Genomic DNA, 12,113 nt, shown 5'->3' with positions numbered 1-12,113 from the left:
AGTATTTTGCAATAGTCACAATACCTGCAATAGAGAAATCGTGTAAAAAAATATAAAATTATGTTTAAAAAAATAGAGATGTAACAAAATAAATGCAGTGCTGTTAAAAAAGAAAGATAATAACAGGCGTCAAATCTTTAAAATGCTCACCTTCTTTACTTTTTATCAATAATTCTTTCACTTATTATATATTATACATAACTAAATATTTAGTCGAGATTTAATTCTCTATGGAAAAATAAACAAGCACATTTACCTCGTCAATATGTTTTGAGTTTCTCCTAATAAATGTTAATAAGTAACGAAATCATAAATATAATAAAAAATTGTTTAAAATAAAAACTCCTCGATTTATTACCAATTAATGTTTTGTTTGTATATTTATTTAATGTACCTTTTAATGTATAATATTATAACTGGGTCCGCATAATGTTTTCGCTGTCCAAATGGATTCACGAATGGAAAATGTTTAAGAGGCGCTGGAACAAGGCATGAAACGATACGATATTCTAAGCTTGAAATGATCCAATGAAAAAGAACAGGTTGGTGTTTTTGAAGCAAACAAAATACTTTATTGTTAGATATTATAGTACAGTACGTGTAGCCCGTGACACATTAAAACAGACCATTTAGTTACATTTTAAATAAATAGCCTCCTTACTCCATAACCAACCTTGATATGACCCAATTAGTCTTTCTTTCTTTCGTTCGCATTCTTTCATTCTTCTATTCTTATACATGCTTGCACACATACGCATACATATTCATCATTCGTTCATCCGTTCTTTCTGCTTTTATCCCCATTTCATTCTGTTGATCTGCCATCTTTCTTCTTTCTGTAACATTGTTTAAAAGCCAATTGTTAACAATATCAATTTCACATGCAACAGGGTAGAGGGAGAGTGAGACGACTTTTTATTAGAAAAAATAATTTTCGCTCAGCGTGTACTCTTTTTTTCTTCCCGTTTTTATTTTTTTAAAACTTCTCTCTCTCTCTCTCTCTTTCTCCTTCTCCTTTGCTCTCTATTTGCTCGCTATCTTTTATCTTTCCATCACTTTCTTTATCAACATTCCTTTTTCATATTGTTATTTAATATTCGCAGTAGCGTTTTTCGTTCCGTCGCTATTCTCGCAAGTAGGACGAAAGCATTACCGAATAGATTTTTCAAGAGAACACGTCTGATGAAACGATTCGTCTTCAAGGGTTATTCCCCGAAATTCACGTTTCCATTCGTTCTCTTGTGACGCACCGTTTCGAATTTTTATTGCCTCTTCTATTCGATATTGTGTCGTCTTGCTGTCGTCCGCAAAGCTGCAGTATGATTCCTGCGCAGATTAAACGGGTATTCATTTTAATCTGGGTCCAAAGAACGTTTTCGCATTTCCTTAAGAATGTAGTATACTCAAAATATATGTAAATGCGTGTGAAATTTTGTGGTGGAATTAAAAACATTACAAAACAACTTTTAAACCACGATCATCCCACGCCTCGGACGAAGTAAATACACGTCACTCAGGATCTTCCCTTTCATAATGTATGTATATCTCAAGATCAAAGTTATTGGAGTTGAGATCCCCTTTTCTACATAAATATCCAGTTTCCCTTTAAAACAAAAATGAAAGTTGAAACATTTCATTTACGTTTCGCTCTTACATTTTGCTATTTTCCAATTTTTATTAACGATTCTGGCACAAGAGACGAAAACAATTCCACGAATTGAAAGTTACTGGAATAAGAACGTTGGAATCATGGTAAGTATAAAAAATGAACCTATCAACGTGATCTTTTTTTTAACCTTTTTATTCTTCATAAAGAAACTATTACCGATAGCAAGATTATTATAAAGAATTTGCGAGTCTTATCGAACTAAACAAATTAGCAAAATTACAGACTAGAATTTCCCATAATCGAAACAAAAAGCGTAAAAATCCACTTTTGATCCGATTTTAAACGATTACCCTTAAAAGTATCAGTAGAAACGAAAGGAAGTCTTTACAATTGGTTTCCTCGTTCGTATCCAAAATTCGTCATGCCAAATTTCTATTCACAAGCGAATTCACGGTGAAATATAAATAGTTGCAGCTGAAGTTGCCGGTCAGGAATCAGAAAATCATTAAATCGCCAAATCGTTGATCTGTTTCCAATAGATTTCAATTGTAACGTTTACTTTTACAGTTATCCTATGTTATTTTATCGTCGTTAAACAGAATATAACCTGTAAGCTGGAATCTGAAATAAGAAAATATATTTCTTAATTAAAAAAATTACTGAATAGTAATTTTAACTTTTGATTTCATTAATTTCCCAATATCAAAGTTAATTGTAGTTCAAACAAACGTTTAGCGTTTTCATGATTTTTGACAGTCTTTCATTGGAATATTTCGCGACGGCACAAAAAGGTTGCACAACTTACGTACATGTATATAAACATATACATATTATATATATATATGCACGTACGCGTGATATCTATTTTTTTATGCGTGTACATACGTATAATAGCTACAAATATAGTCACAGGCCAACATTTCGTAGTACAACACAGCACAATCATTGTCGTATCATTATTTTTTCATGTCCGATAGGTTTCACATTATATTACGGTATCAAGTTTAAATAATATAATCGTAATAATATATAATATATATAATATATATAATATTAAAATTGACCGAATATATTCTATTGACTAGGCACACTTAGTTTATAACAAGAAAAAAATTGTTTCCCTTTCGTTCGCTCTCTCTCTCTCTCTCTTTCTCTCCCTCTTTCTTTCCACACTTGCATCCTTTCCTTCTCTCTCTCTCTCTCTCTCTTTCACTCTTCCATTCATTCCTATTCTTTCCTCTTACATTTCGTTTGTCCTTCGTACATATGCAACCCATTCTATAGGCTTGCAATTTAATGCCAATTTAGTGCATATTCTGTTCTCCCTTTCTTCGAGTTTCTTCCTCGTTCCATCGAGTGTTATTAATTAACAGACCGCGAATTTTTATGCAAATTCATATTTTTATAGACACAAATAAAAGGAACGGAATCTAAGCAGAGACCTATTTCACCTACTGAATATTATAACGAATACTATATTTTGAATATTTGTGTTTTATATGAATTCTGGGTACTTTTGTATCTTCAAATGCATAAAAATCCGCAATCTACTAATTGATAATATTAATTAATATCTATCGATATTACCAACAGCATTTAACATGCGGACAAGATAGCAAACAATTCATTCAATAGTCGTTAAACTTCATCATTAACTCCAATACTTTTCCTCCTCCTTTTCGCCTTAATTCACTCTTTCCATCTCCCTTCTTTTCTTATCCTTGCCCCTTTCGGACTCTTTCTCGCCATTTCTCATTCTTGTGCAGCTCCTGCATATTGCTCACATACTCACACGTACATACATATTTAATAGTAAATATTATCGTTCCTTACCATAGTATGAAAAAATAGAAACTTCTGACAATAAAAACCAAACAAACGTGAATTTGCGTTCAAAGGGGTAAACGTTTCGTGGATGCGCGAATGTAAAGTGCATAGGTCACTGGAAAATTTTCACTCGTCTACGATGTAGAAGAAAAGTTTTGTATTTTTCACTTACCCATATTTACCCAAATCTTATTCGTTTGTTCTGAGAATTTTGTAAAAGTCGATTCGTTTTAACGGCTGAAATCGCGCATCCGTCCATACCACTTTGACTCTCTCTTAATCGTTTACAATATCGTCGTTATTATTATATTACTCGTAACTTGCTCATCTCTTTGCGTTTCCGCAACCTTACACTATCTATCTCTTTTTCCTCCTCTGATTTCTTAGGCCTCCAGTCCACAAAACGTCGCTGCATAGGCTAAAGGCCTCTATACACGTTGAAACATGTTGCGACGCATGCACCGACACTGGCGACATCTAGGTATCATGAAATTTGCACCAGTTTCAGTTTACCATCGCGTTACCGATTTTCCAGAATTTATGGTGTGATGGTAACGTTGAAACAAGCGAGTCAAAATGCCTGATTGTTTTTCAACGTCCGGTATTATTATCGATAATAGGAGGTATGTTAATTATAAAAAACGTTGGGATAAAGTCAATAACGCCATCCAGCAATAAACAGTACACTTACGCGCTAGTGAACTCGTTAGACAGTTACTTTTAAGCGGTCAGCCAATAAAGTATTCTTGTAAGAAACGCAACAGAAATAAAGCGATCAAAGATTACAGATGTACAAGTTCGATTAATCACTGTTCCATCAGTTTTGCCAGCAAAAGATAAAGAATTAAAGACTAAAAAGAAATGGGTAGAAAGATGGTTAATCGAGAGAAACAGATTCTGAGTCCACGTTATTAAAAGCATTAGCAACGTATGAATCGAGCGACTATAGAAATTATTTGCTTACGGACAGCTCTGCTTTTCAACGTCTATTGGAGACTCTACTGTAAACTACATTCGGTATCGGTGCCATCCTCTACGCGTTGGAACCTGCCTCCCCATCAGACCTTGCTCATCAACTAAGACGGGATACCGAACTACATACATTGTAACCTAATATCATGAAACCTAAGCGTCGATGCCAGACGATTCCCTCAATTGAGGGAATACACGACGTCGCGTTACTTCCCACTGCCACTCTACAGTACGTCGTTTGTGCCACATGACACGAGTTTCATCTGGGACGTTGTCTATAGTATGGCTCATAACGTCACGAGTCTACTAACAGCGGGAACTTTTCTCTTAATTCTCTCAATCTGGTAACGCTGGATGCGTGCATCGCAACATGTTTCAACGTATACAGGCGCTTTAACAGTAAGTACGCTTTCATGTGTATGGAAAATGTACCTTGCTGACAGAGCTACCAGACGGTTTTTTTAATCGTACCTGCCATTGCCACCTGTCACTGTTTACGTGATTTTTCGGTCAATACGCGACCTAACCTTTACGATTGTATCGAGAGTGGCAATGGGAGTAGGGGTAATCTGCCTGCTTGTTGTTCGCTTCGTAGACTAAACAAGGCGTAGACGTATCGTCGCGTCTAATAAACTACGGTTAGGTTTCTACGAAGCGACGCTTCGTGGACAGTGGGCCTTGGTTTTCGCCTTTCTCTATGTGTTCTATCTTCATCCCCTTTGCCCGTCTCAATCCCCTATTCCCGTTTATAGTCATAATTCAAATTTGATTCCTTGAAGTAGTCACGATCAACTTATACTCTACTCCTGCATTTGTTTTTGATACTATTGAATATACGTTACATATATTTTCATATATGTATTACATGTACGTGTATACGTGTATATATGTGCACGCGCACGCGTGTGTATGCGCACAATGTAATATATATACAAAAACACCTACGCACACCTGCACGCACACACACATATGCATATGTGTGCACGCACGAAAATGTACGCGTGTACGCGCGTGTTCTTCATATGTATATAGGTATATAAGTATCGTGTAAATACTTTATATAGTTTCATGTATGTATTAATGTTGTATATATGATTTTTCAGTGTAACCTGCTCCCGCGTACGACAGCGGACAAAAGCAAGTTTAAATACAAGTGGTAGAAAAAAATAGGATAATTTTACAAAAGAGAACTGGATTCGACGAAAGAAACGAATAAATATATAAGACGCGACTGTCAGCAAACAGTGTAGTGGAAAATATCTAACACAAAAGCTCCTAATACGTGCATACAGCAACATACTTCAACTTTCTTCTGTCCGCTACTGTAAGTTTCGCTTGTTTTTGATTATTTCCCGTTACTCGATCGATACATGGAATGCTCATAATCGATTAACAAACTAGGTAGTCTCAAAGAAACGACGAGATCACGAGAAATGTTTATAACGTATGTGTAAGTATCGTGTACCTGGTGTGTACGTGTGTGCTCGCAATTAGGTTACTTGTTCCTGTGTATACAAAATAGGTTTATTCGCTTGATGGCGATCGTGTAGCGATGTGTGTGCATTTTTGGCCGATAATTTACGCTAAGAGACTTAACAACGTCAGATATACACGATACAAAAAGAATTGTCTGTGCTGTTGATTACCATGTCGCGGGATATCTTCGTCCCAATTAATACGGTTGTATACTATTTTCGATTGATAATGAATTGGTTTCAGTGCGCCCAGCAACAGCTGTGCATCTTTCTGTTCGTTAATCGGCAAAGTTTCACTTGCAATGGCTTTCTTCGTGCAACGTCAATCGTAACAAGTGCATCGCAGTTCTCGAAAACTATTCAAAACAATTCTGCGGTCCGCCTAAAGCTGCGAGATTGAGATTTTGAGGATGGACGTAGAACCTGTTTCTCCATTTTTCTTCTTCATTTCGCTTTAACGTGCCATTAAAAAATGGTACCCCGTAGAGGATGGTTCTCAGAGTTACTTTTTAACATCTTTTTCGAGTAGAAAACAATAAGCTTCTCGATAACGATCAACAGTAATTTTTTTTTTCAGATTACGAAGCACAACGTTTTTGCGAGAACAGTGAATCCATATAGAAAAATAGAAAATCTTTTTACAAAACAAATGGCATCAAAATAATTACGTTTGATTATTCCTTTCAGTTTTTTTCAATATTATTATTCGTTTTATGTTATTATTGCTACATATTGTTCGATAAGTTTCTAAATATGTATATGTTTTTAGGGTCGATAAAATAAAAACCTCAAAGTTTAATATTAACAAATAAGACGGTCTTCTGTCGGTGTATGGTATATAAACGTAAAAAGTTCATCGTAACGATATTACGCACGCTCACGGGTTTTACGAATCATATTAGTAGGCCTAGGTGTGTTAATTGTGCAAGATTTTTTACGTTTATCTTCTTACGGTGTTTTATTATCAATGCTCCATAAAGGCGTTTTACAGTTTATTCTTGTAAGTGAAAAGCATAAAACAAGATAGTTGTGACTCGTGTCTTCAGCCATCTTTAAATCTTATTCTTTTTATTCGTTCGAAAGTATCATTGACTCGTGTAAATATCTTTTCACAGACTGTGAATTACGTTATTTGTTAAAAAGTTAGCGTTAGCGTTTTAGTTTAGTAGTTACTTTTCAATTAAATTTCGTGTATCACTCTTACGGATGGAAAAAGAATCATACAGGATTTCACCAAACCGTAAAAGACGTCGATGTATTCACTGAGAACCATAGTACTATAATAAGATTGGTTACGATATGTAGAAACAAATCGGATAAAGTCAATCGCGTCGGACATCGTAAACAAAGCTCAACGCCCAAAAACTTTAATACGAGCCGAATAAATTCGATTTTAATCGAAGTTTGTGCAAACATAGTACAAGATATTTAATACGTGCCGTGTACGGAGATATCAATTAATAACTCGGCATTAAATACCCTATGCTCTAATCATACGCGTACGTTACAGTTAATTTTATTCAAACGTGATATCTTTAATTTTTACCACTCGCTTACTTTTCACAATCTTCTTTTTTTTTACATTTTTTTTCTCCTTTTTCGTTTTTCTTCTTAATAATACACGCGTTCGCGTCGAACGCTCGACAAATTAGGATCGATAAGAAAAATAGACTAGATACACATGGAGAAACGAGCAACGTAATTTCAACGTTAAAAAAATAACACGAGTCGCTTTCTGTCGTGTTTTTCCCTACAGCGTTACGTAATTCTTCTTTTTTTTTTTTTTGTCTCAAGCATACACGTTTATCTTAAAATCCATACACTCATCCTCGCCTGTCTTCTTGTCGGCAAGCCCTTCCTCGTCTTTTTATTTCTTTGTCTCTTTCTAGTCTTTCACAAGCACGAAAGAGCGCTTGGTCGATTGCAGTTTACAATTCAACGTACAAATATAATTAGAAAAATATAATTGGTAGAAGAATATAGAGATAGAATAGAGTTAGAATCAATTGGCTTTTTTTTCTCTTTTCTTTTTTTTTCTTTTTTTTGTTATCGATTAAATGTTAATATTTGCTTCCCTCCCCCCATATTCGCTGGAGCATCAAAGTCTTGCTTTAAAAAAATTACATAACTATTTGATAAGTATGCGTAAATGGTAACATCTATGGCATTCACGCGTCTCCCAACTCTCACGCTAACACAGTTTTCACATTTTCTCTCTTTCTCTCTCTCTCTCTCTCTCTCTCTCTCTCCCTTTCTCTCTCTTTCTTCCCTTATTTTTCACACTACAGCTTTATCTTCTTCTTGTTGCCCACGATAAAATACGATTAGAAAGGTATCTCACTTGTCGCTATTCATTTTATTGATCAATGGAATTTCAAGGTTCTTAGTTTCGCGTCTCGATTAAAAATCGTTTTTCACGTGTAGTTGCACACCGAAGGGAACAGTATGTATTAAAATGTCGTAAAAATATATGTATGTGCCCTCTGATCCATTTCAGAACTGTATTCCACTTGCCTATCAAAATTAACGTACGGAAGAGTTAAAAGGGTACGCGTTGATAAAATTTCTTTGTTACCTTCTCATCGTGTTGCTCGAACATTGTTCCGGTCGACATCGGTTGCCTCGACGGTGTGTATCGAGTCGAATTTGAACTTTTCTTCGAGTGAAACGGTGATATTATCAATGCTTTATCTTAAAACCAAAATTTCGTTTTACCATCATTGTACATTGTACGGTGGAAGTTGCAACTGGAATTATTATACCTCATGTCTTTCTTTCGTTTCGTCAGGTTGGCGCAAAAACCTTTAAACGTGTGTCACGTCATATTTTGCAAGATCAAGTATTCAATCTTAATGCGAACGATCGACGATAAAATCAAATCGTTATTCGTCTTGAAAAGAAATTTTACATACGTGTCGAAAGTGGAACGATTTCAAATTCACTGACTTTGATATTACTCGAACATTCGACAAGTTTCTTTGTGTCTTCTCTCACCTTATTAGGTCTATGACGGGCATTTTCTAATCTAATCAGCTTGAACGCTAACTTTTCTAATTAGTGTCAGAGGATTAAAAAAAAAAAAAAAATTTTAAACTTGTCCATCTACGACGTTACATCGCGTGTAAAATTAACAGTGTCATTTGGAAAATTGATCGGTTTGTAACTGATAATAATCGAAGCACGAATACACTCTGTTTTTCGTAACTTTTGATAAGTATACGGAAAGGGACACGTACCACGTCGGTTTCAACGACCTTGAAATATGTTGCCAAGGTCAACAATCCGAACAACTTTTTCTTCTTACCACCGCTCGGCTCTAATTTCCGAGATACTCGTAAAACACTTCAATCAAATTTACTTTCCACCACATTTCATTCTGACATGTAGGTGGCCACATTCTTACGCTACGTAGTCCGATCTGGTCAATTTGGACAATTTCGTATAAAATATGGAAGGAAAGAACACATATGGACACATACTTTTACGTATAATTGGAAAACTAAAATCTTTCTTTTCTATTTACACAATATTGGAAATGCCGGTCGCCTGTCTCGTCATTGAATCGAGTTTAGATTGGACTATTTAAAAATGCGACCACCGACTCCAGAATGAATAAAAAGCGTAATTATGCCGGCTACATTGCTGAATTTTTATTTCGTCGGTATTTTACCAATATGTTATTTTTTACCAATATAATATAATAAACTATAATACGTAATAGTAACAAGGAATATAATAAAAGTTACTCAGAATGTCGTTCCCTATAGCAAATTTGAAGGTGGTCGAAATTGGCGAGGCGTGCCCTTTTCTGTATAATTATCCAATCTTTTTCGACGTCATTCTCATTGTCAATTGCGAAAGAAATATTTCAAACTTAGTATACACTCGACTTTCTATATTTTCACGAATTTAACGACGGAGATTAATCTTCAATTTGCTGTGAAATTCAACCGCTTAACAGGCTATAATATCCTTACCGCGTTACGAATGCGCGATTCTTTTTTTAACTACTAGAGTAACAGATATGAATATTAACAGTTATTTTTACGAGGCGACAAATATTATTTCAACATGATTGTTCATACGTATATCAATATTGCTCATTCCCATTTTAGCAACAAACAGGGAAGATGATATTGCAATATAACAACGAAAATTATTGAAGCTCTCACGCGACACGTGCATAATAAAAATATATAATAAGCGATGCTGTTCATTGTGTTAATATACACTTACGAAAAATGTTAATACGTTAAATCGATTTTGTTTCAACAGTGAACGCCGGCTTTTGTACTGTGTCAATGGTTTCTTCTTTATACTGTATTCATTGAACATATTTGTACTATATACACGGATACAAAATTTCTTGTAACTAAAAGTTATCCGTTTCTCGTTTGCTTACAACGGTTCACGGAATTATTCGAACACTTGCGGAAAATTTTTATGAACATATCGTGCGTATTATACGAAACTATTTTAAATATCGTTCTGTCGATTCGTTCATTACGATAATAAAATTTGTAATCAATCCGAAATTGTGTACATAGATGGGAGACATTTATCGCAAGCACACAGTGGAAAATTAGTACACAGCATGAATAGCAGTCTTAAACGTATAATTATCGCTGAATTTGGTCTCACTAAATATTATGATATATTAATATCGCGAATAATTGACTGTTCGAGTATTTTGCTGATCTTTGGAATCAAGTTATGTTTCCAATAAATGTCTCGTAACTTTCGTGTACACTTTCAGGTACGTCTCAAACTTTACCAATACGATCTCTAGACCACGGATTTCTATGCGTTTATGGAAAATTAGAAAATGCAAATATACCCAAAGCGCATAAAAAAAATATATAAAATATCCAAAGTACAGCGCTATCTATCATACTTGTTACGTTATATTCTCAAAAATATGAATTTGCATAAAAGTCCGCAGTCTCATAGTCAGGATAATGAAACTTCAAAATGTTTTGTGTAACACACGCATAACAAGTTTCTAGCAGTGTTCGAATACTCCGTAAGCCGCTGCATATGTTCTGCTCGTATATCATTGTATTTTAGATCAGCGCTGTCCATGAATGATTTCCTGATGGTTTTCTTCCCCTCCGTGTTACAAACAACAGACCTTGCCATTCCCCAATTCTAAAATACGTCGATCGATCCAATCTGACACGACTTTCTTTCTTTTTCCATTTTACTGCTGCTAAAACAGTAGATGATACATGGGAGAGGGAGAAGTACGGTTTCGTTCGCGAATGAGGTCCACTGTGCACGAGGCGTACTCTCGGATGCTGTTCATAGGCGCGCATTAGGCCTGGTGCAGACGAGCTGTACGGGGCAGTGTCACCGACAACCGCTGCGTCGGAGAATAGCATAGATTTATACGAAGCAGTTTACACGAGAATGCAAAACACGGCGGCAAATTAACGCAAAACGCGGCGGCGAATTAACGCAAATCGCTCGACTGCACCGGGCTAAAAGTTGGACGCGTAAACGTGGCGGGAAATTAGCTCGTCCGCAGGGGGCCTTAAGCTGGTCTACGTTGGTCCAAGAGCAGTCCAGTGCGATGCAAACCGGATTGGGATTGAAATAACGTAAACGGTGTTCTCGGTCCAGTTCGATGTTGTCATTCGAGCAAGTAACCCAGCCGAATGACTGCATCGAAAGTATGCTTTTTCAATGCAGTGATTACCAGCACCATCGAGAACGCAACATTCCAGAGTTAAGCGGTTCGATATCCAGTGCTGGCCGAAGCTCTGATCGTTATAGCCTGTCATTCTCAAGGGTTTAAAAAGACTGGGATTACGTAGACATTCGGCGATTCCCAGTGAAACCACTGGAATATAATCGGTCGATTCAGCGACTGAACTAACGTAAACTAAACTTTCGGTTGTACGCGCGCTAGTGACAATTCGTCGCCGGACAGGTTTGCCGCCCTCGCTCGCGCCCATCAAAGTTCAATCTCTTCTTCTTGTAATAAGAAAAAAGTCGCGCTGCAGTCGCGTCGTCAAGTGCGAACATGTCCGTACAGACGGATGCCCTTTTCGTGGACGACAAGTGCTCGCATGGGTCTCATGCCGAATTTATACCGTTTCACTTTGCAGTAGCAGTGTAAATTCCGCCTTAGGCGCAATGACGATAACAATACGCTTCCGTGCAGTGGCCACTGTAAAGTGCATATGTCCACGAAACAGCAGCGAACCGCTTTTGTCGCCACGTGTTTT

At 36.3% G+C, this 12,113-nt stretch overlaps 1 long non-coding RNA gene across 2 annotated transcripts; it reads right to left on the bottom strand.

Annotated features, from left to right (window-relative positions):
• Window positions 1–549: 549 nt before the first annotated feature.
• Window positions 550–11,902, bottom strand: LOC143302686 (uncharacterized). 2 transcript variants are annotated; one of them, XR_013058399.1, is made up of 2 exons: window positions 2,339–11,902; window positions 550–2,230 (listed from the first exon to the last, which is right to left on the bottom strand). It is a non-coding gene; the product is annotated as an uncharacterized LOC143302686 (long non-coding RNA). The 2 variants fall into 2 exon arrangements; XR_013058400.1 differs by having other exon boundaries at window positions 3,609–11,902.
• Window positions 11,903–12,113: the final 211 nt, after the last annotated feature.

This window comes from Bombus vancouverensis, chromosome 5 (genome assembly GCF_051014615.1).
Source record: "Bombus vancouverensis nearcticus chromosome 5, iyBomVanc1_principal, whole genome shotgun sequence".
NCBI lineage: Eukaryota > Metazoa > Arthropoda > Insecta > Hymenoptera > Apidae > Bombus > Bombus vancouverensis.
Note: the sequence above shows the minus strand (reverse complement) of the source record. Positions and strands in the feature narration are given on the sequence as shown.